Here is a 23,510-nt window from a genome sequence, read left to right as displayed (position 1 = left end):
CACCTTCAAAATATCTACAACTGCTCTGGAGCATATGTTATCCACATCTCTCATCCATGGCTCCACTTATATTAGAAAATCTGTTAATTTCACAACTAGAAAGTACAAGGTACTCTTCTAATTCTGAATTGTAATCAGACATGAGATATGAGATGCTTGTTTTTTAGGTACAATGTATTATTAAATGTGGATTCCTTTGTATTGACAATTTTCTGTAAATATTTGTGTTTATAGCTTTGACTGTCTCATAGAATTACACTTTAAATGGAATGCAAGACTCTGCCTAAATTATTTTCCTTTAATTAAAATTCAGAGAGCTTGTATATATATATTTATATATATGTATTAGGTATTAGTCCAGGCAGTTGCACACACAAGCAAAAGCATTCAGATAGCTTTCAAAGCCAACTGAAAGTCAAGGTGGTTTGACCTTAATTTTGTCACTTGCATATGCAAAAATAAAAGTCAGATTAAGGAGGCTTTGAAAACTGCATCTTCATAAACAATTGGGAAACCAACAATATGATATTGATAAAAAGACTACAGTTTCCAGAAATCTATTTTCAATGCCTTCTCTAGCATATAGTGGCACATATCTTCAGTTATATACATCTATGGTCTTTAAAACTACCTCTCATTATCATCAAGCTATTTCAAATATACTATTTAAAAAAAATACCTATCTGAAGGAAATATATTTCATGTCCATTTTATATTTCAAATATAAACCATATAATGGTTTACATATTAAACAAAATTACGGTTCATAATCACTGAAATAACACGAAGTAATGGTTTTCTAGAAGAACAAAACTTTCCCAAAGCAATCAGATTTTTCTCGTTTTTTTATTCACAGCTGCAAGCTGAATAGAAAAATAAACTTGTTTCTTTCATTTGTATTATCTAGTCTTGGACATAATTTAGCAAAGAATACTATGGAGCTGATAAAACATTACACAAGGTCTTTGTACAGGCATCACAGTAAATTATGCAGTGCTATTTGCTTTTTCTCCCCTTTACCATGAAGGGTATTTTTTCAAATAATTGCTGTTAACTTTCTATGAACTCTTGACTCCAAAGCAAATAGCAAAATGTAAAAATTTTTAAATTAACTGTCATGAAAGCATATTTCTAACCTTTCTAAAGTCCTTGGATGTCATACTCAGACCCGTGATATTTAACACCACTGTCCACATGGCTATGATACTAACCATTAAGTGATGATAAATAGTAAGGCATGCTGTGCAAATGATATATAATTTTATGTTGCATTCCCCATACCCTATTACAAATCACAGCAGAATTTCTGTGGTTAGGTCATATACTGTGCTAGGCCAGGCAGCACATGATGTCACTCCCCTGATAATCATAAACATTATGCACAGATTTTATCTACTGGTCAAAAGAAACCTGTAATTAGTGACTAAGCCAACCAGATCTAATAAAATGACAGGGTCTTTCCAGTCCTAGGAGCATGGAAAAATCAAATCTCTGAAAAGCTTCCACTGCTGCCTAACACATTGTATGTCTTTTCAGAAAAGTGCATGTTCTAAAAGAAATTTAGGAAAATATCACAAACATTTCCAAGATGTCTGAGGCTCACTTGTGCCTCCTCACCCTGCTCTGCCTTGCTGTGCCTGCAAGTCTTCTGAGCCACCACTGGTCAATGAAGGCAATTACTCACCTCATTTTCACATAGTTATTTTTAAACTTGTCCAAGCATGTTCTGACAACACAATCCAGTACCTTCATTGCAGGAACTGGGACAATTTTAATGTATCCCAGTAATTAGGGATTTGGACTGTCCACATATAGATACACACATATCTATCTATGTCTCTGCATATCTTGATGTTATCTTAATTAATTTGAATTAAAGGTTATTTATTTTGGACAGTGTTCCTACTTAATGAAACATTTTAATTTTCAATTGGCAGGCTTAGACATCTGAGTTTGCAGTTAGAGATATTGCTTTTAGTGTAAACAGGAAATTAATAAACACCAGAATATATCAGTGAATAAAGAATGAACAGAAAAATGGTGAAATATTTATTTCTCTTGCCTCATTTTGTCTGTCTTAAAGAAAATAAAACCATCTTTTGACTGTGGAACAGCATTCTCCATATGCTGTTCTTTTATTGACATACTGGAGTAGTGAAACTTCCTGCTCTTGTTTTATGGTGCCATAAGATGAGAGGCCCACAATGAACCTCCTTTGCTTTACATGTCCCACAGATCCTGCTGTGGAATATCCCATATCCTGACATGCTTTTTTGCTCAGCCTGTCTTGCTTCCTATGCTCAGTCCTTGTGGCTGCTCTTTCAGCTGCACAGAAGGAATACTTTCAGGAAGGTGTTTGAGGGGAGATATGTTTTTATCATATGGGAAAGGCACAGTCCTGGAGATAAGAGAGAAGGAAGGCCTCCTTTGCTACCTGCCAATGCATTCTGCTGCTGAAAGAAATGCAGAATTCCTGAATGCTCCTTCCATTGGTAAGAAAGGGCTAGAAGCAATTCGTCAAATGACCCTACTACCACCAAAAAGTCTCTATCTATTATTATAAACATCAATTTTGCATTGCATAGACACATAATGGGTTTTTTTTTGCAAACAGTAGTAAATCATATTAATTCTCTGGATTGGCTTGTATTAAATTTCTTTTTGTTTAGCAAAACTTGCTCATACTGAGGACTTCTACAAGAAAATACGACTCAGCAAGGATCATGGGAAGTATCTTTTTATGTTAAAATTTTATTTGTATCTTTCACAAAAATACAGAAGAAAATCTGTCCACTTTTCTACATATGGAGGCATTCTTTCATCATTGGAAGAAACAACACAACCTATTTATTCTGAAGCATAAAGAAAAACAGTGGTGGTCCTTCAGATGACACAGTGGGGATGTGCTGTAGTTCTGCATTGGTCACAGATGAGTAGCTTCTGCTTTTATCCATGCTGCACAAGGGTTTACCCCTCCTGCCACCAGCTCTTCAAAGGGCCCCTCTTGACTCAGAGCCTGGCTGCTCTCCCAGTAGGCAACAGGAACACTGCCTGCCCTAGAGATTGCCCCTGCCACCACCCAGCCCCTGACTCTCTCTACTTCCACCCACAGACTTGGTGGATTTGCCATGAGGGGTTTCATGATCTGAGGACTAGAACAATTAGCTGGGGGGGCAGTGTATGCAGGTGACTCAGAACCCAGTGCTGGCTCCTACCTGAGAATTCTAAAGTCCAGGACACAGCTCTGCTCTCTATATAGTTCATCAGGAAATTGTATCACACACTTTCTTATGATCCATTTTCTCTGTCTTGCCACTGTAAAGCACTTAAATTGCTTAATGACTTTGGCTATGCACTAAGCATGAGGCCCAGCACTTGTCATTAGCAGCCTTGTACATTCAGTTTATGCTACATATCTTTAAATAATGCATTTAAAAATTATTTCCTATATAAGACTTCGGGTATCCTGCACTGTTAGTGCTGTGAGGAATTGTAAATATCTGCTTGTTAGTCCTTTATCAAGCTGCTTATCAGTGACATTCTGGTAGTTCAACTGCATAACTGCAACAGTCAGACTTCTGCTCTCTAGGCCCACAAATCACTTCTTTAGCCTTAATCCTGAGGTCATGTTTCTCAGAAACAGTTTATTATCTAAACGTAATTTTAAGTATCTTGCACACAAACCATTTCGATAGCCTTATGTGTTCCTGGAGCAAAGGCTAAGGTTTGCTTTTGAATACTCAGATGAGTCTTACACACAGAAAACCACCAATATCTCTATTTCATCTCTATTCCAGTGGAACTGATGAAGAGGGAACCTTTCTGAATCTGGACCTCTCTCCTGATCCCACAGGATTACAGGACATACAGGCAAGCTCTGACTTTGTTTCTCAGATCTCACTCCTACAAATAGTATTCTTCTTAGAGATGTGCTTTGGTACAATAATTTAAAATTATTTAAAACACTATCACTACCTCGGTTCAAGCTCTGTCTCCTGGCCAGAGATTGCTACAAGGAATGTTTATGTTAGAGGTGAGGTTTGTTTGTACTGAGATAACAGACTATGAATTGGGGTAGGAGAGACACAAACATGTCCTGTTCTACTATCAAGATGGTAAGCTCTGTGAAGAATTCTGGAATACTGCAGTGGGATTAACCTTTCAAATTCATTCATCTAACTGGACCCCTTAGGAACTTAAATAATTTTATGTGGTTGACTGACACATTTTTTTGTGTTGCTTACGGCTGCTTCCATGTTGAAACCCACTTGCTTTCCTTGCTTTCCATGTGGAAACTCACTTGCAACCCACCTGTTTGGCATGAAGGTTGAAAGCTGCTGGACAGTTTTTGTATGCTAAATCTGTAACTAATAAATTTATCCAGCCATAGGAGGAGAACAATGGCTGAGCCCAAGCATGCCACTCAGCCTGACAAGCCCAAGGACACTGAAGACATTTTACAAGCATACATGTCACTGGAAATGACAAGCTATATGCTTAAATATAAACTCAAGGCCAGCAATACAATTTACATCAATACATTTCTAGCAACATCAGTCCAGTAACTCAAATTAAATACTATCAGTTCAAAAGACAATGGAAGCAAAAATTAGACAAATTTGAAAAGTCTGAGTAGCTGCAAGAATAAAAGCTGGAACTTTAATTTCTACTCTTACCTAAAACACATTGCTTGCAAGAGGGGAACCTACAAGAGGGGAAAAAAAAAACGAACCAGAAAACAAAAGAAGAGGAAAAAATCAAAAACAAAATGAAAAAAAAAAAAAAAAAAAAACAAACAAAAAATTCCCAAAACCCAAAGCTTGCAAAAATACACTAAAAGAGAAGAAAAAACGGGTGAAAGGCTGAAGGGCTGAAAAGTGTCATTATTAGTGCTCATGAAGACATATTCAGCTTTTCTCTTGGTTTCTGTAATCAGGCAATACCCATTGTAACTTCAGCATTCCTAGTCTGTATGGCTGCACAAAAGTTAGAAAATAACATTTTAAATGACCCAGTATTTGGATAGTAGATAAAGATGCATCACTTACCTGGATGTTCCCAAGTTTATCTTTCTAAAAAAGGTCATGCTGAACTCTTTGAAGGCCTCAATGCTCAGATTCATCAGAAAAAAAATACCAAACCTTGTTTCCAACTTTGCCTTTCCTAACTGTGGCCTGTCGTCCCTGTTTTCCATTCATGCCTATCCATCTGGCCTGAAATTCACAGATGCTGGAGACACTGAACTCTACTGGCCATAATACTCACAGAAAAAAAGGGATCTCCCTTTTGAAAAATTGGTTTTAATACAGAGGGGCACCTGAAGGCCACTGGAGGTTGAACTTCTAATACATAAAATAGGAAAACATTTGCAGGAGGCTGTTGCCTACAAAAGTAGATTGACCTATTTCCATTATATCCATGCAAAATTTATTGGAATTAATATGAGTCACTGAATGGATTTCACAGCATTTCTAAGAGAGATCGAAAGGAACAGCAGCACAAGTGAGTGTAATGGTCTGAAAAACTGAGGCTGTAGGGAACTGCCACTATGTAGCATCAACAACCATTGATTAAATGACAGGATCAAAACACACACACCCCCTGAGGAAACAGTCCGCTTACATTTCTATTCACTAACGGAAGTTGTACCAACTACAGTTCACAATGACAACCATGCAAAAACTCAGCGTTAAACATTGTAAAATAGAGTACAAAAATATTTTGCAATGTTGCGAATGTTTATTTTCTAACTGACTGGTTCATTATTTCCAAGCATTACATTCCCAGCATTGCCACAGTGGACACACAGCAGTGCGTGTGGCCCAGGATCTGGACACGTCACTGACACCCAATGTAGAAATACAAGAGCAGAATTTGTTTCCAGCCTTATCCTCCGAGCGTGGAGGAACAGCCCGCTGTGATTCGTGTGACGCTTTAGCGGGAGACAATGCCTTCCAGGAACGCGGCTGGGGGCCTGGCAGCGATCGCACACCTGACCGCTCCCGGGATCTCCGCGGGCCGCTGGGAAGAGCCGAGCCCGACTCCCGCCCGCGGGCTCTCTGTGCCAAGGTGAGAACGCGTGTCTGTTCCCAGCACGTTTAGCGCTGCGAAACTCGCCAGAGAGCTGAAAGGGCGCTTTACACGTTCATTTTGGAGGTTTGCCCGTCTAAACTCTCAATTCCGGCGCCGGGCTCCTCCGCCTGCCCCAGCGGCTCCGGCGGGACTCCGGCCGCGGCGGAACCCGGCCCGCGGGAGCCTTCCCGGCCGCGGCGGGCGCACGCCTGTCCTGCGGAGCGCTCTCGCGGAGCGGCGCTGCCGCCAGCCCGGCCCCACGGCGGCCCCGCGGGCGCGGAGGCGGCGCGCAGCCCCCGAGCAGCAGCGTTTGGGGTTCCCTCCCTTCAGCGCTCCCAAACTCCGCTCCAACGCACTTATTTCCTCCTGCCTCCCAAGCCAGCTTCCTGCCCGCGCAGCCACCGCTTCTCCCCGGCATCCCGCCCGCCCCGCCGCGCCACGCCGCCGGTTCGCGGGCGGCCCGGGACGGTGGCGGCGGGGGCGGTGGGCGGCCCGCGGGCGGCCCCGATTGGCGCAGCCGGCGCACGTGGGGCCGCCCTCACGCCTCGGCGCTGGCAGCGCGGCCGCCGCCGCGGGGCACGGCAGGGCAGGGCGGGGGAGCTCACCGGGCTCCGCTCCGCCCGGGTCTCCGCGCACCGCACACGGCGCTGCGGCGGGGAGGGGAGAGAAGAGAGAGGAGTCAAGCCGAGCCTGCGGAAAGGTGGGTGTGGAGGGGGGCAGGCGCCGCGCTGCGGGTCGCGGTGGCCGTGGGGTGGGCGATGTGCCCGTCGGCTCCCTCGGTGGCGCGCCGCGCTCGCCCCGTTGGGGCTGCCGGCTGCGCGGCGCCCGCGGGCGGAGCTCTCGGAGGGAGCGGGCCGGCGAGTTAGTGATCAACTCCGCGGCGGCGTCCCCCGCCCCGGCACGGCGCCGGGACCGCCTGGGCGCGCCGGGGGTGCCGGGCCGAGGCAGCCGGGCGCGCACCCCGGGGCGAGGCGGCCGTTCCCGGGGCGGCCGGGGCCGCGGGGCTCCGCCGAGCGCGGCTGGGGCGAGGCGGGCGGCGCGTCCGGCAGCGCAGCCCTTCAGCCCTCGCCGTCGGAGGCTGCGGGAGCGGGGGGGCCGGCCTGCAGCCCCGGCACGGGAGGCTGTGCTCCGACACCGGCCCCGAAGTCTGCCTGGAGCCGCTGCTGCAGCCCGGCAGTGGTCGGTCCCTGTGGACCGTCCTCGGGAGGCTCTGCGGGTGATGGAAGAGAAGCACAGAACCGGCCAGTAAATGTTAAGCTGATGCAGTGCTCCCCTTCCAACACGATGTTTCAAAAGCAACCTTGTCAGTCCAGTGGACCGACCACCACCACCTTCCCCGCTTTCTGTTTGAGCCAGCTTTGCTAATGGAAAAAAGTAAAATTTACAGTAGCTTGTAGTCATTACCCACTTGTGATGGATAATCCACAGCTGATGAAATCTGAAGTTCAAGGAAATATTTACCATTATTTAGAGAAATGTGTTATTCTTTTTTCATCATATTTTGTCCCCTGTCAAACAGAGGAGCTTATGTTTAAGGAATTGCATCACTTTGCAAATCCCTCTATCTTTCTCTAAATATAAGCTGTCTTAGGATGTCTTCAACTTGGCTGTTTTCCTTTTGTGAGTCAGAGCTAGTGTTACTGCTTTTCATTGCTTGAACGGGCTCCACAGACCCATGACACGTCTCTTCAGAGTTTTAAGAGTTGTTGCTCATGTGATGGGGATCATCTGGCGACTCTGCTTAACGTTACTGAGGCAGACAGGACCTTTTCCAGCCTAAAATACTGGAAGATGACGATAAGTTATCTTGATTTTCTTTTGATTATGACATCTAATCAGTGCTGCAGTGACTAACAGCAGGGGAGGTCTGTAACGTGTCATCTCTTGTAAGGGAGGAGTAAGCTGAGGGCAGGGAAGTTGTATCTTGCTGGTGATGCATTGCGTTAGCAACCCAGAGGTTTCTTTGTCACATCTGTATTTTCCAAGCACACTTTACCTCTGATTTTTTCTGTAATTCTAGTAAGTTATTTTAATGAGGTCCTAAGAACTCAAAACATAATGAACACAGAATACTTGTGGTAGTTTGAGTGCAAGTAATCATAATGAGGTGTTGGGCTTTATTTTATTTTCTTCCCCATGCTCTGTGAATAGGAATTTACAGCTTCTTGCCCTTAGGAAGAATGTCCCCCTTGGGGCTGATCTTGCTCTACTTGGTAAATACTTGAAAAAGTCACTTTCAGTGAAATGTTTAAGGCCTTTCTGCTTGAGGAAATGCAGTTACATTGTAGTCATGCTGCCTTAATTTCCTATCTATTACTCTTGATTTTTTCAGGACTATGCCTTAAAAGTTGCATGGCACCTTTAAAAATATGCTGAGGTAAAACAGTGAAAATAAAATGTACTGTAACATTTTGAGTGTAGAGTGAAAGCACTATTTTGGAAGTTAGCCCAATCACCATTTTGTGATAGCTTCCTCAGGTGAAGAAATTTCCAGGTGGAAAAAAAAGGCTGTGAAGAATTGTGCAATGGAAAGTAAGGGGTATCTTTCCCTTGAGTAAGAGTGTTTTCTTGGTGACTGAGATTTCTGTTAACTTGCACATGTTGATTTCTCATCTCTATTTCATTTATTCTCAGGTTTCTGAGTGTCTCCTAGACATGGTCTGGATAGGAACATGTAAAGTCAGGGAAGTGTGATGATAACATGGTGTTATGAGCTATAGAAAGGGCAAAGAGAAGTACTTTATGGTTTTTTTTTCCTTTGAGATTTGTGTTCAGATCACCTCAGTCCTGTGTGGATGTGGGATGTTTGGACAGTGAAAATAATATAATCCATTTATAAAGTCCTCAGTCTGAAGGTTTTTTTTTTTTTGTCCTAGTTGAATATTCTTTCTTTGTACTATTTAAGGCTTCTTTTACTAGAAGTTCACTTCTTAAGTAAGATGAATTCATCAATAGCTGTTTTTTGTGTTTCTAGTATTGTTATTAGATTAAAGCATACATTTTAGAAAACTTAAAAATACCTTTTTTTAAAAAATGCAGCATATAAGACTATATGGGATATCTTCTGTTTTATAATGAATTAAATTCTATTAAATGCCAGCTCTGCAAAATAGTAGCTGTTAGTTTCCTTTGGGGAGAAGCATGCTGTCTAAGTAATAGTGCATTTGTTCTTTCTTTCTTCTTTCATTGTAACTTAATGTCTATTTCCAGTGTCCAGCTGGTAAGCTAACATTGCCAAGGTTGTACAAAAGTGTATTAACCACAGGTGTTCGGATATTATGGTGGTAAGACAAACTTGTCTTCTGTTTTTAACCAAGCAGGAATGCCATAGCTAACATGTGTGCAGAGAAAAATCAAGTCCATCAGGGGAACACTTAATTTTCCTAGTCCTGGGTTGGTGATCTGGTGATGCTGGGGATTTGAAAAATGGATGAAATAAGAAGTCTTGACATTAATTTATATTGTATCCAGACATGCCAGTGAATTCATTAATACACTTTTGCATATGACTGCAGAGTTAGTGCTGCTTTAACTGTATAGAAGCATGTTTAAATTTAGGCTTTTGGTTTGCTTGTTTCTTGTTCTGAGTCAGGAAATGCAAACTAGGTTGTATCTAGTATTTTATCAGTTCTAATAAACATTGTGTGTTTGTTTACGGTTTCTTGTTGTGTAGCATTCCTTGGTTATACAGATCTTTAATCTTATCCCCAACAAATTTCTTAAGCTTGGAGAAAAGGAGAGGAAAATAGTAATAGTAATTCAAAACAAGAACTGTGTTAACAAGACATGGGACTACTGGTTTTCCTGCCTAAATGATGTCATAGAACATTTAGGCTGTAGTGTGCAGGGAGAAAGTGGTTTTAGGGAGGTGGGAAGAAGGACATTGCCTCTTACTACTTTTTTCTCTCCTCTGGGTAACCTGCTATCACAGAAAGGAATGATGATTTTTCAAAAGCAAATGCATTTCTGAAGCTGTATATAGCAGAAGTAGACTCATGAAATATATGCACTGGGTAACTGAGGGCCAAAAAGATATCAGACCATTTAACGAAATAATTGTATTCAAACTCTTTCAAAATTGCCAGTATCCTCTTCCATCCTGAAAAATCTTTTCCCAGTAGTCCAATTTCTTTTGCAGTAGACATTTGTTGGAGGCCCAGCTGACTTCTGGCATGTTGTTCATTGTGGTGCTCTAGAGCTCATAGTTGAACATTAAGCTGCCTTTTTTTCCATATTAAGCTTAGGCAGACGTCCTCTTCACCTGAGGTTTTTGACACAGACAGTGCTGTGGGGCTTCTTTATCATAAGTATAAAAGATTCCTTTGTAAATGGGATTGCATGACTATGAGTTAGCTTGATACATTACATATTCCTACTTTCCCTTTCATCATTTTTCTTTGCAGATAGTTTTGGGAAAGGATTCCTGCTGTGCTGAAGCGCTGCAGGTCTGGGAGCAGTTTGGACTGTAATGTTCCTGTGTTCTTTACAAGACAGCAATTGTATTGGATTTCTGATGCTTGGAAGACCCAGGTTTCTCTATGTGTGTGTTGTCAGTTTCAGACTTTTATATGTAGATAACAGTGCTAATCTACTGTCAACAGCCCCAAGGGGAAAAAAAGCAGACACTTCTGTAGCATTTTGATTTCCTCAGTGAAACAGGAGCACTGTGGGAGTTCAAGGTTGCTCAGTGGTGCACAATTCTTACCAGTGGCTGTGAATCCAAGTTACTGAAGGTTTTTAAGGTCATGAACTGCGGATTAAAGTCCAGCACTAAAAGCTGAACTTGGGGGTTTTTTGCCCTTTTAACTTGGTTCTAGTCTTGCTGTAGACATGAGAATGGTGCCAGCTCCAGCAATCTTTTTTTTTTTGTTTTTCTGCCTTTACTGTCTTGTGTGGTTTTAAACTTCAGACACTTTCACTTCATTATCTCTTCGGAGAGATTGCACATGTTTTTTATATATGTGAAGTTTCTAAGTAGTGTGAGACACTCTGTGTAATTACAGACAGATCCGTTAATAATAGGGCAAGCCCCCAGATTATATATATCTGTATGAAACACTTAGCATGGAGAGACTTTGGAAAACAGGTTTCTGGGTAGGTTGAGTTTTTCTTGTCTGTGCATAAAACAGTGCAATTAAATGTATAACAGTAATAAATAAACTTGTTTTGGAGTAGATTTCAATATAAGAAATTAACATACTCCTACTTAAGCCATGGTTAAATTATTAAGATTCTGCTGCTGTGGAAACAATTCCTTTTTCTTGATGCATCACCATGAGATAAAACTGGAACTGTAACTTCTCTAGAATTTGGTGCTTGCCTGCAATTCATCTGCAAAAAAGAAATACTTTTAATTTCTTCTTGCCAACTGTGCTGGCCAACAAATTTTTTATTAACACATTTTGGGTTTGGGTCTCCTTTTCACAGGCCATTCTGTGCTATGTTTGCAGGCTGTTTTAGAAAACACTCTTTGTATCTTGTGAATACTTGCTTGGAGAGCCAAAACAGTAATTCCTTAACTTTACTTATAGGTTTTCTTCAGGGTTGTTGAGGTGCAAAATTGAGATGTAATCTAATATTTTTCCTACCTTTCCACTTGCTAGTGTATTTAGGAGGAGGGGAAGAGCAAACAACTGGCCATATGCAGTATACACTTGGAAAACTCCCTCTTGGTAATTAATAGAAATTCTAGGATGTTCATGTGCTTCCTCTTGAATTGTTTGCCTTTAATGGGCCATTATATGAGCATATCAACTTTCTGTATTCATTTAAAGCTACACAATGCTCAGTTCAACATTGTTAATCATATATGGAAAAATATGATCAGTTATTGACAGATTTGAATTACACAGAGTGAGTTCCTGTTAGTTATTTACTTGAGCTGGTATGGCAGGTTCCTGACAGTATAAGAAAGTGTCCAAGAGCTTTGATATACCCAGAGGTTAGTGACCAGTCTGTAAGCACCTCTGTGACTTAAATATAAACACGGCAAGCAGTTTTTTGAAGTGGCAGTTTGTTCAGTGTAGGTTAACAATCAACTCTACCCTCTAACAGCAAACACTTGTCAGTCTGTAGGATGCCATGCTGGGGCCTTAGGCTTTCAGGCAGTGTGGAGAAAGGACGGGTGCTCAGAGACGTGCTCTGCTCATGTGTGACAATGCAAAGGGGCTTCTTTCTGGCTTCCTGCTAGCCACCAGCTCCTTGCTGGTAGGCATCCACTGCAGCTGGGCTCTGCACCTGGGCCTTTGCCACGTTTTTCGTTGCATGAAAGTTACAAGATTCAGAGAGACAAAAAAGTGTCTGGTGCCTTTCCACAGGAAAGGGCCAACAAAAAACTTGAATTCAGATGCCTTTAGTGTCTTAAGGACAGATTTAAAGGTGAGTGCTTAAACTACAAATTTACAATTTTAATTTACCAATTAAAATCTAGATCTATGCTGAAGGGGTTGCCTTAAAGAAGCAGTCTGACTTTAAAAAACAAAAACCCCCCAGAAGAATCATAGAACAGCTGATTTTGGATGGGACCTCTGGAAGTTCCTTTTTACAGTTTTATTATACCACTCTCTTTGGGAGAAGTGCTGTGTTAAGCTTAGCTTTTTTTGGGCAGTGTTCTCAGGCCCATGGTGTGATTCTTGGGCTTGTCTGTGCAAGGCCAGGAGTTTGATTTCATGATCTTTGAGGGTCCAACTCAGGATGCTCCATGATTTGTTTTGTGAGATATAGAAAGGAAGTTGCAGCTTGTAAATACAGAGGTTCGCTAGTATGAGGGGATATCAAACAAAGAAGATTTTGTTTTGTAAGCAGACAGCTGAGTGAAGTCAGAGGCACATTCACAGATGGAATGGAGTTCTTGGTTACTGGAACTGAAATTTTCCTAACTTACATTTTTTTGAACCTTAAATGAGGACCTTTTAAGAATCATCTTACATTGTGCCCAAGCTATTAATTTTTGTCTCGATCAGTACAGAATTTCAGTTTCAGTATGAACACACTTTCAATATGTTCTTTGAAAAAACATTATTCTTGACTGATTTTAGTAAAACTCACAACTTAAGAAAATTAATATGTCAATTATTTATTTAAAACATTGGTTTTACTGTAGCCTGTGTGCATTTTCAGCTGTTCAGAAGTGACTGTCAGAGGAGCAAAGAATGATTCAACAGCATATGAGGTGCTGGATGCTTCCCACATCATTGGTAACGTATGATCTGTAATTGAAAAATGTAACCAAGACTGAATCTTTACATGTTTTCATGTTTCTTTTTCTGGGCAATTGACTAGTTTGGCTATAACATCAGACTGCGTTTGCTATAAGTTGGGGTATTTGGATCCTTTTCAGTTTACCAGGGCCTGAAATATACATACCGAAATTCACAATGGAAGTGTTTGTTTTGAAGATTCTGATTTAATTTGACTCCTGTGGAAGCTAAAGGCTGTAGCTGACTTCACTGGGACTTGAACAGAACAGGTAGGCAAGCTTTGTCCCACAGAGTTTCTTTAATGTTTGTTTCCTGTGTATTTAGTAAGGCTTCAGATGTTCCTTTAGTATGTAACTATAGGGCTGGGTAATGTGTTTCATAGATGCTGAGATGCTGTTACAGTATATAAACTATTGTTTAAATATCCAAATACAAGATTAAGGATTTGCCATAGGTGATCAGTTTTACCTTGCAGAGTTGTTAATTAGACACAGATTGTGTTTTTGACTGAATCTGGGCTTAAAATGAGTCTCTTTTATGTCAGTTCTGCATTGACTTGTGAGTTAATGCTGTCTACTTAGGCACCTGATTGTCTTCTGACCTGAGGTGTCCACATTTCCTGTCAAGTCAGTGGAAGGAGTTGAAAGCCTTGGGGGCGTGAATCACAGCATTGTAGTGTTTCACAAAATAGTAATGACATTACTTCAGTAAGCAGTGTTAAAAAGCATGAACAGAAGAAATAGCTTTTATGTGTGTTGGGAGTAAGGCAATACAATTTTGTCACTGCTGCGTTAGCTGAAGGTAGCTGTGTCTGTTGGGTTCCACCGCATTTACACATCTTGACACGCCACTGTCCCTGCTCGCCCCAGTTTGCCAAGGTCGTACTGAATTGTGGATGGTTCTTGTCCCCAGCCCAGGAAATCAGATGTTTGGGGGTGTCTCTTGAGAAAGCTTTGGGAAGGTAAGCTAATTGATTATCTGTGAAATTTTTCAGAAGGAAGCTAGGACTTAGGACTTCTAACTTACTTTAATGATTTGATGGGATCTGAAATATGGCATTTAGTGTCTTAAAAGTAAACTCCTTGTGTCCAATGATATTTTAACTCAGAGCCCTTATCTGACCAAAGGCTAATGTGACAGCCTTTAAAGGATTAAGAAACCAGTGTGCCTATACCTTGATACAGGAATTTAGTAGATAGGAGCCATGTATAGGGCACCTTCAGGTCCTTGTGAGATTACATAAAAGACTAGTTTCAGGTTCTGTTTGGTTGCTAAACAGTGTTTCATTTTAGGGGACAAGAAGTATGCAATTAAAAAATATTAGACTTCAGTAACTTAATTTTTTTAGGGGGCAAACATTATGCATTTCAACCTCCCAAAAAGAAAACTTTAAGGATAAGCTGTGTAAGCTAAGAGATATACTGGAGTTAGTCATGTCATGTAAAAGAACAGTGCATTAAACTGCCCTTCTTTTTCTTTCAGTGGTGGTTATTGTGAAAGATACAACAGTGTTTTGGAGTGGGAGTATAAGGGCTTATGATGGTTCCAGATGCTTGTGGGTCCAGTTCTATTCCTAGTTACTTCTGTATAAATCTTCTCATCATTCTTGTAGAAATGATTGCTTATTTGTGAGAGTGGGCAGGTCTGGGCTGAGGCAAGGCTTGATCCTGTTGTCCTTGGAGTGCAATAACAGTGCTTCTGCATTCCTCTTAAGGGACTGATAAGACCATGTTTGTAACTCTGCTTTCTGTTCCTCTCCACTAGTTTATTAGGGAGCTGGTTTAGTTTTCTGGATGTTTGGGTAAAGAAAACTGCGAATTCTCCAGAAGTATCAGACACTTATTTCGTGTTTGTTCCCTGTGGAAACTTGTGAAGCAGGATATAGTCAAGATGCTGACATAGCTTGTGATTAGCTTGTTTCAGACAGTAATAGCTGATGTCTTCAAATCTTAACTTGGTAATACTGACTGGTTTTGTGTGTGAAAGTAGGCTTGGTGTTAATTCAAAAGCTAAATGTGCAGTTTTGTTTTTGCTTTTTCTCTTCTATTTGGTTACAGTGGAAAGTGCAGGAATGGATTGTCTGACAGTAACCCAGGTACCACTTCGGGTGCTAAGTGAGGCTTCCTTCCAGCTCTCTCTGAGCAGTGATTAAGTTGAAGAATGCGTTTGTGCGGCCCTGTAACACTGACCTGATGGTCCCATAAGTGCTTAGCAGATGCCAAACTCTCCCATACATTCATGAGCTGGGTGTGGTGACCCCTCATTTTCTGCAGAAGGAAATGATCGTAAATGAGTTGTTCAAGGTGATATCTGTAGTAAAACTGTGATAAGACCTCTTTCTAGTTCTGTTTTTATATATTATCAGTGTATCCGACTTTATCTTTTAAGCAGTAAGAAATTTGTAATCAACTCTGTGTGCATTTGAAGGCCTCTTAAAAATTTGTGAATTCATCTCATGGAGAATCTTGCCCAATATATAACACAAACATCTTCCCTTTCCCACTTATAACAAACCTGTTACTTAGGTTTTTAGAGTAAAACAGGCAGTGGTGTATATGGACTGTTCTTCTGTCTGTTTCATGGTGCATCTGTTGTGTCTTCCTCTGTGTCTGACATAGTTTGTGCATGTACCCCACACATAGTCTGTGCATGTCTCTGCACAGAAGGAAGTGAATTCTCACAGGTGGAGCAATAAAAGCCACCCTTGTGAAGGTGTAGTGTCTGGATGTTTCCTAGGGAGCTGGTTTGGTGGCTGTGAGCATTTTCTCACTTCCTGCTGGTGACAAAGCAGTAAATCCCAAGTTGTTTTTCCCTATGTTCCCCCGACTATGTGGATTTATTTCATGTTTGTACAGCACAGGCTTATCTGAACTTCAGGATGTTCCCAGCTTTGACATGAGCACTCATACTTACTTTTGCCTTTTCATTTAAACATTTCTCCTCCCTCCATTTTCAAAAGGGTGGCATGAGGTGAGGTTGACAATTGATGTCTGTTATGACTAAAAGGGAACCTTGCTTTTCTGATAGAGGGGTAAATACATAATTTAGCTTGCAGTAAGAGGAAAGTGCTTTTCGTTTCACTCAGTGAGCTATGCTGAGGAGGGGATAGTAGGGGTTCAGAAAAGTGGAATCCAGACTGTGATATACTGTATTGTAGTATGTTATGCTGAATAAAATTTCCTGAAAATAGAAAAGAGATATTAGAGGATTCCCAGGAAATGCAGCAATTCCCCTAGAAACATGTCTGAGATGGGAGGAAATGAGAGTTCAGTACCACTGAAACACAGAGAGGTGCAATGAGTTGTCTTCTGAGGTGTGGGAGCTATGGGAGGTATTTATCTTATTAATGAACCAGTAGCACTGGTTCAGCTGTCTTCCATGGATGAGGATTATTCCTGTAGCATGGTCTCAGCTGTGTCTAATCTCCTTCTAATGTCACTCTTTGTTTTCTGCCTTTATAATTTTGTCTGGTTTTTTCTTCATTTCTCACTATTTTTTATCTTAGCATCCTTTGTACATTATTTTAATCATGGGGCTGTTCTCTTTCAAACCTCATTTAGCAGTCCCTAGTGATTTCTTAAGGGCCTTAATAGGTGTGTATTTCCCTGTCATGTGTCAGTTTAAACATTAACTTTGGCATCTTTAGTCAAAGAATGTTGACTAGAGATTGATTTCCTCTATTTATAGGTGAGTCGTCACCTTTCTTCATGTTCTTGCTTCCTCATTTAAATAATTACCCTTTTTCTAGTTTATCTCAGAAACAAGGTGACTTTGGGAAGAGTAAGATGTGACCCAGATGACTGGAAAAGGGGAAGAATTTTGCCCATCTTGAAAAGGGATAGAAAGGAGGATCCTGAAAGCTACCAATTTGCCAACCTCACCTCTGTGCCTGAGAAGGTCATGGAACAGATGCTCCTAGAAGCCATGCTAGGGCATATTGAGGACAGGAAGGTGACTTGAGACAGCCAGCATGACTTCATCCAGGGCAGGTCCTGCCTGATCAAGTGGCCTTCTGTGTTGGAGTGACTCCATCAGTGGACAAGGGAAGCTGTAGATGTCATTTATCTGGACCTTTGACATGCTCCTCCCCAACATCCTTCTCATTAAACTGGAGAGAGAAGGATTTGCTGAGTGGACTGTTAAATGGATAAGAAATTGGTTGGATGGTCACATCCAGAGGGCAGTAGTCAACTGCTCAGGGACAAGGGACATCAGTGACAAGTGGTGTTCCCTAGGGATCTGTAAAGTGTGTTATTTAGTATCTTCTTCATTGATATAGACAGAGGGATTGAGTCCACCTTCAGCAAGTTTGCAGGTGACACCAGGCTGAGTGGTGTGGTTGACACACCTGAAGGATGGGATGCCATGCAGAGGGACCTGAACAACCTCAGGAGCTGGGCCCATGGGAATCTTAGGAGTTCTAACAAGAGCAGGTGCTGGTGCTGCTCCTGGGTTGGGGCACGGCCCAGTCTCAGCACAGGCTGGGGATGAGCAGCCCCAGGGCAGCCCTGCCCAGAGGGACTTGGGGGTGCTGCTGGCTGAGAGGCTGCACATGAGGCACCATGTGTTATCCAGCTGGAACTGGATAACCTTTAAGTCCCTTCCAACCCAAGCCATTCCATAGCTCTGCAGTTGTGTGACTTACTTTGTAGTTTCCATTTCCCTCCACTTGCAATTCTACTCCCCTTTCACAATGTTTCTTCTGAGTTGCATACTTTAAATGAAACAACAAAGTTATTGATGATAAGGGGTGAAAGGTAAGTGTTCTACAAATGCCACTGTGGTATGTTCTGGATCTTTCCAGATATGTTACTGCACTCTGTGACAGCATGTGAAATATTCCACACACATTGAGTAAATAATAGCTGTTATGAATAAATGCTTTTAAATTAGCAGAGCTGGATTACTTGTTTCTGAACATCTTAAAATGAAAAGTCTGAAGAAATGTAGATAGAATAAGGAAAGACCTGGAATTATGTTAGATATGTAATTAAATGGTTGCTTCTTATTCTGTTGTGGAACAAAAGAAGCCAATGCTTTGCCAGTGCTGAAGGGTCACTGAAAAGAAAAAGACAAATTTGAAATTGTGGGTGGTTGTTTGCCTCCGTATGGTGCTGGCAAGTCTAATATACTTTATTATGTGCAGAGTATTCTGTATTCCATTAAGCTTAAAATGTGAGTAATGTACATTCAAACACAAGAGAAATGCATCTGTTATCTTTTAATCTTTCATTGAATGGAGCAATTGATTTCAGTGTAGGATTATCTGTATTACAGGGTGCAGGACACTGAAGGGCTGCTTCTACTTTTGGTTGGCATTTTTCATTGTTCTAAAATGTCTGAGCACTTTAAGTATGGGCAATATATATATAATACTTTGAATTTTCTATTGTATTTCTTTAAAATTACTGGTTAAAGGTTATCTTTAGTACATAATTTACATTATTTCTAAATTAATTACATATGTATGTGTACCTGAGATCTTTGCTTTTTAAGAGGTGAATTCGCATCTCTGCATAACCACAATATTTTGGTTTTTTTTGTTTTGGTCTTTGGTCCACATGGACATCTGAGGCAAAAACATTTTTGGAAGGTTTATTAGCAGTAGATCCTTGCTTGATTCCAGATGGAAATCTCTCAGTTCTCTTGGGGGTCCTATGAAATTGTTCTTTCCTACAGTAATAAAATAGTCTCTCAAGTACAAATGGTGCTAGAATTGTCAAGCTGAGCGAGCAACTAAAACTAATGAGTTGCAAAGAATTCCAAGTATGCATCTGGTTTTAAGGCTATACCCACAGTTTTGTGATATCTTTATTTGGGAAAACATCTCTTGCTTTCTTTACTTGCTGTGCAGATGGCCATACAAAAGATTGGTCTTTGAAGAAAGACTAAAACATCAGTAGGCATAGTAGATAAAAGCACAGAATGCACTTAACACTCCCTTTCTCAATTTCAGAATCTTTCTCATGAGGATTTAGAAGCAGCTCTTATAATGATGTAGCTTTTGAGAAATTAGTATCCTTGTAAAAGCTAGATGAAAGCCTTTTAAGAAGTTGTAAGAGCAATATTTGTACCATGTGCTATGTGCCTACATTCATGACTCCTTTATTATAGATCTTGATTTTTACAGAGCTGCCTGTCCTTGCAAACCTTTCTGTATGAAATTTTCTTGGAGAGACAGAAGGTTCTAAAATACTAATAGATCTTGTAGTCTATAACACAAGTGTACTTTGCAAATGAAATGCTTCTTTCTTTTTTTCAGCAAATGGAGTAATGTGAATACTTTTTTGAATAAAAAACCAAAACCCTAAGCTTCCCCTTCCCTCCTTTTCTCCCTGACCAAAGTATTTTGGGATATTAGCTTTAAAAATGTAGTTGACTCTTCTTTTCATTTTCAAAAATGTTCTAACATGTAGACAAGAATAGTAAAAATTTTTAATCACTGCAATCCTGATAATATCCCACTTTTTAAAAAGTTATTAGTTCTGTTGGACTCTTGGAAGTATATGAACTTATGGAAGACTAAGTTCAGCTACCTTAGTGATGAATGACCGGAAGAAAACACATCTAAATTCCATTTAGGATGCACTAAGACCTTAATAAGGATATTGCTTAGTGGGTCCTTTTTTTGAAACTTCTCTTCCTGTCTGTATACAGTGTGTTTCATTGGTGGCCTTGCTGTACTTGTCAGGCTGAATAAAGGCTGTTAGTTCATATTGTGACTCAGCATCACCCCTGAAATGTGTACTGTACATCTGCATTGTATGTAAACTCACTATTAAAAAACCCCAAGCAACTTCTTAGTATTTCTTATACCTACCAAGTCTTAGATTCAGACCTTTGAGTTTCTGTGTGGGTTATTTTGCTTGAAGACTGAAACTTACATAGGCAACCCTGAGAAACTGTTGTGATGGTAACATGATAGCTGATACTTCCTGGGTAAGGATGAAAATGTTATTTGCAAAGTGAATGTGTGCAGAATCAAACAGATCTGCCTTATCTCTGTGGGGTGTGGGAAATTTTTGGTTCATTCGAGGTTGATGTGCCTTTGTCTTTTGTTTATACTGTGTTTTATTTTATTAGTGATAACATCTATGATAAAATGCATGGCTGAATCCTTGCATAATGGGAAAGCTACTGAAAGAGCTCTTAAATATAAGTAATTATCTGTGAGGCTTTACCTGCCCGTCCTGAAGATCTCTCCCAGGGATTTCTCCAGTTGTTGAACATAATGAGCACAGACCGTCATTAGCTTTAAAGATACTTGTGTGCCTCACAGGATTCTGGGTCCCTGTTGAATGGATGACACTTACCGATTGTCTTGGAAGAAAACATTTCTCCTTTCTTTTGTCTGTCCTGTCATTGTTGCACATTTGTTTTTATATAAAAATCAGTAGGGATTCCCTTCCTTTTCTTGTTTTCGTCTTTCTTAAGTTTCTTTCTCATTGTTCTGGTGTTACATACTCAGATTGCCTTTCTTTTATCTTCTGTTTCATTCTTTCACCAAATTTCACATAGGTATGGGTGGTTAAAAAGACTCTAGTTGCATCAGGTTGCCTACTCAGGTTACAGCATGATTAGTGTGAAAGCTTGCTATTGAAAGGAGAAGATTTCAAAGATAAGTGTTAAACTACCAGCAAAAATGTACAAAACCTTGATATTTAACAAGGTGTAGAATGCCATGCACACTTCAGTAAAGAATATTGATCACAGTACTCACAGAAGTGTATTAATAATCTGGATAAGATTTTCGCAATCTAGAACAATCAATCCTAGTTGATGCTAATTTGCTTAAAAATATTTTCCTTCTGACTTCAGTGTACATTCTCACAATTCTCTGGCCTTGCCACTGTATTGTAGCAGGGCTTACACCCCCTGAGTAAAGCTATTTTTAATTCCTTTTAGGAATTAATAGAGGAGGGAATTGTGTTTCTGGTGAAGCCAGAGCTGTGTACAAGGAAGTACTAGGTCTGAATTGTTCTTATTACAGTTGTGAAAAGGCATCAGAGCGGTAAATAGTTCTGTTGTATAGCAGGAAAGACAAAAGACAGTGAACATTTGCATTTGATCTTGAATCTGATTTACTTAGTTTATTTAACAAGGCTATCTGCTTTGACTGTAGAAGAGCAGGAACTTTTGGTGATAAGGTGAGTAGCAATTTGACTCTCCATTTATGCCTTTCCTCTGGTGTTTGTACCTTGGGCTTACGGGGAGTCAGATACCTTGAAGCAGTTAATAGATCTGCAAAAGCTAGAAGGAATACTGCTCACATTTGAATGCTCAGCAAACATATGTACGTTATTTTAGGAAACCTGACAGGTCTTAGAGTAAACTTAAAAGTCACCAAATGTACTGGTACACTGAGAACACATCTCCTCAGTGTGAATACAGCTGCACTACCCTCCTGACTACTGGGAGATAAGATCCTGGGAGGGGTGAGTTCTCGTAACAGAAGGCAGAGAAAACCTGCTGATGTTTGAAGGACCTAGTTCTTTCTGTGTGTGAAGCGCAGTTAGCATCATCTTTGCAGTACAAGGGAAGAGAGAATGAGGTAACCTTCTTGTGAGAACTTCAGAGTCCACACTGACTGGGTTTGAAAGCACTGTATGAAAACATTCTGCAATTTTCTGTCCCAGCAATAGTGTAGCCTGGGAATAGGGCTGAAGACTATGGTTAATATCTTTGGGGTGTTGACAAGTTGCAAATGAAAAAAGATTACCTGGGCTTGAAGGGAAGATTCAAGATTGTATTCATCTTTCATTGTCAATTACAGCAGAGATTGCCGGAATAACATGTTAATTTCAAGTAGACTGTTCAGTGTAGATTTGAAAGCTCTGAAATATGTAGACTCACATTTGTTCATGAAACTTGGGTAACTTGAAGCAAGTTGGGAATGTTTTTCTGCCTTTCACCTGCACCCCTCTATTCACATTTTGAAATCATACTGGGATTGTACCACCGATTTCTGTCATGTGTGGTTGCAGTGTTGTAGGTTTCTGCCTCTCCTTAAATGAAGGTAAGAAAAATGACATAATTCCTATTGTCATTGAAAGCGTGTTATTGATCAATAACAATGAGGGCATTTTATTAGAGCTGGAAAACTGTCCTAGATCTCTCTGTCTCGTCAAAACCTTGTTCTTCAAACAAGACTGAAATACTCCAAAATGTAGTCTGCCAATATATGTGAACTAGAGGACACAGGCTCAAAGATCAGACACCACATAGTGTAAGCACTTACTGAAACTAAGTTTATGTAAAAAGTGGTAGTAGGTAATTTCTTTTTCTGTTTTCTTTGGGCTAAAGCTAATAAAAGCAGACTTGTGTGGATCAGAATTGGTAATATTCCACAGGTATGGCATTCAGATCCAACACTTTGCTCCTAATTTCTTTTCTTCTGTATCACCTGCATAGTACTGCTGTCTCCTTCCCCCCCCAAAAAATGTACTCTGGAGATCCATAAATTGGGAAGTTATTTCATCTCCTGTAACCAGCTAAGTTCATTATCACTTCTGTGTATTCAGGTTGTGGTATGAAATTTGCAGATTTGAATTGCTCAAGACATTCCTCAAAACTATATTGAAACAGTAAGCACAGGACAGGAGTTACAGCTTGATGGAGTTGGCACAGGACAGGAGTTACAGCTTGATGGAGTTGAAGTACAGGTGTTGAACAGAAAGTAGTACTGTGGTGAATAAATAATCATGTGCCTGGATTATCATAATTTTAAAGGATATTGGGGCTGATTTAGCATAGAGACAAACGTTTTTTTCTTGAACTACATAATGAGAGGAAACATTACAGTAAGAGACAGACTGTTCCTGCCAGACACTAGAATTATGACTACATTGATAAAGTTAGTTGGGATGATTTTTTTTCCTTTCTAAGGTGGAGGTGGCAATTCCTCTTTTAGAATATGATTTCTGAGATCTTCTGTTAATATGCGCAACAGTGAGACTGCCAGAAAATGGCTTTCTAAAAATGCAATCTCTTAAGTCAACCAAATGCTTCATTGCAAGCAGTTTCTTTTAATCCACAAGTCAGTAGGCATCAATCCTGTTTAGTGGTTTGAGTTTTAAAAGGAGAACATTGATGTCACACTGAAGCTTGCATAATGCCAGTGGTGGCTGCCTAATACATACTATTTCTATGAGCTGTTCTAAATTCTAGACTTCACTGGTAGTGCAGATACTGTACATAATTTTATGGAAATAGAAATGGATGCTCTTCTGGATATTCTTT

At 40.5% G+C, this 23,510-nt stretch overlaps 1 protein-coding gene across 4 annotated transcripts in view; it reads left to right on the top strand.

Moving 5' to 3' along the window:
- The first annotated feature begins 5,904 nt into the window (after nucleotides 1–5,904).
- STXBP6 (syntaxin binding protein 6) overlaps nucleotides 5,905–23,510 on the top strand; it is a 98,312-nt gene continuing 80,706 nt past the window's right edge. Inside the window, exons 1-2 of one of the 4 annotated variants that reach the window (XM_058806400.1) lie at nucleotides 6,644–6,772; nucleotides 13,192–13,268. The gene's annotated coding sequence lies outside the window, so the exon portion shown is untranslated. Of the gene's footprint in view, nucleotides 6,070–6,559; nucleotides 6,773–13,191; nucleotides 13,269–23,510 lie in introns of those variants that run through there. The other 3 variants (XM_058806402.1, XM_058806399.1, XM_058806401.1) reach the window with 3 other exon arrangements.

Source organism: Ammospiza caudacuta, chromosome 6, assembly GCF_027887145.1.
Source record: "Ammospiza caudacuta isolate bAmmCau1 chromosome 6, bAmmCau1.pri, whole genome shotgun sequence".
Lineage (NCBI taxonomy): Eukaryota > Metazoa > Chordata > Aves > Passeriformes > Passerellidae > Ammospiza > Ammospiza caudacuta.
This window is presented reverse-complemented; position numbering and strand designations above follow the sequence as displayed.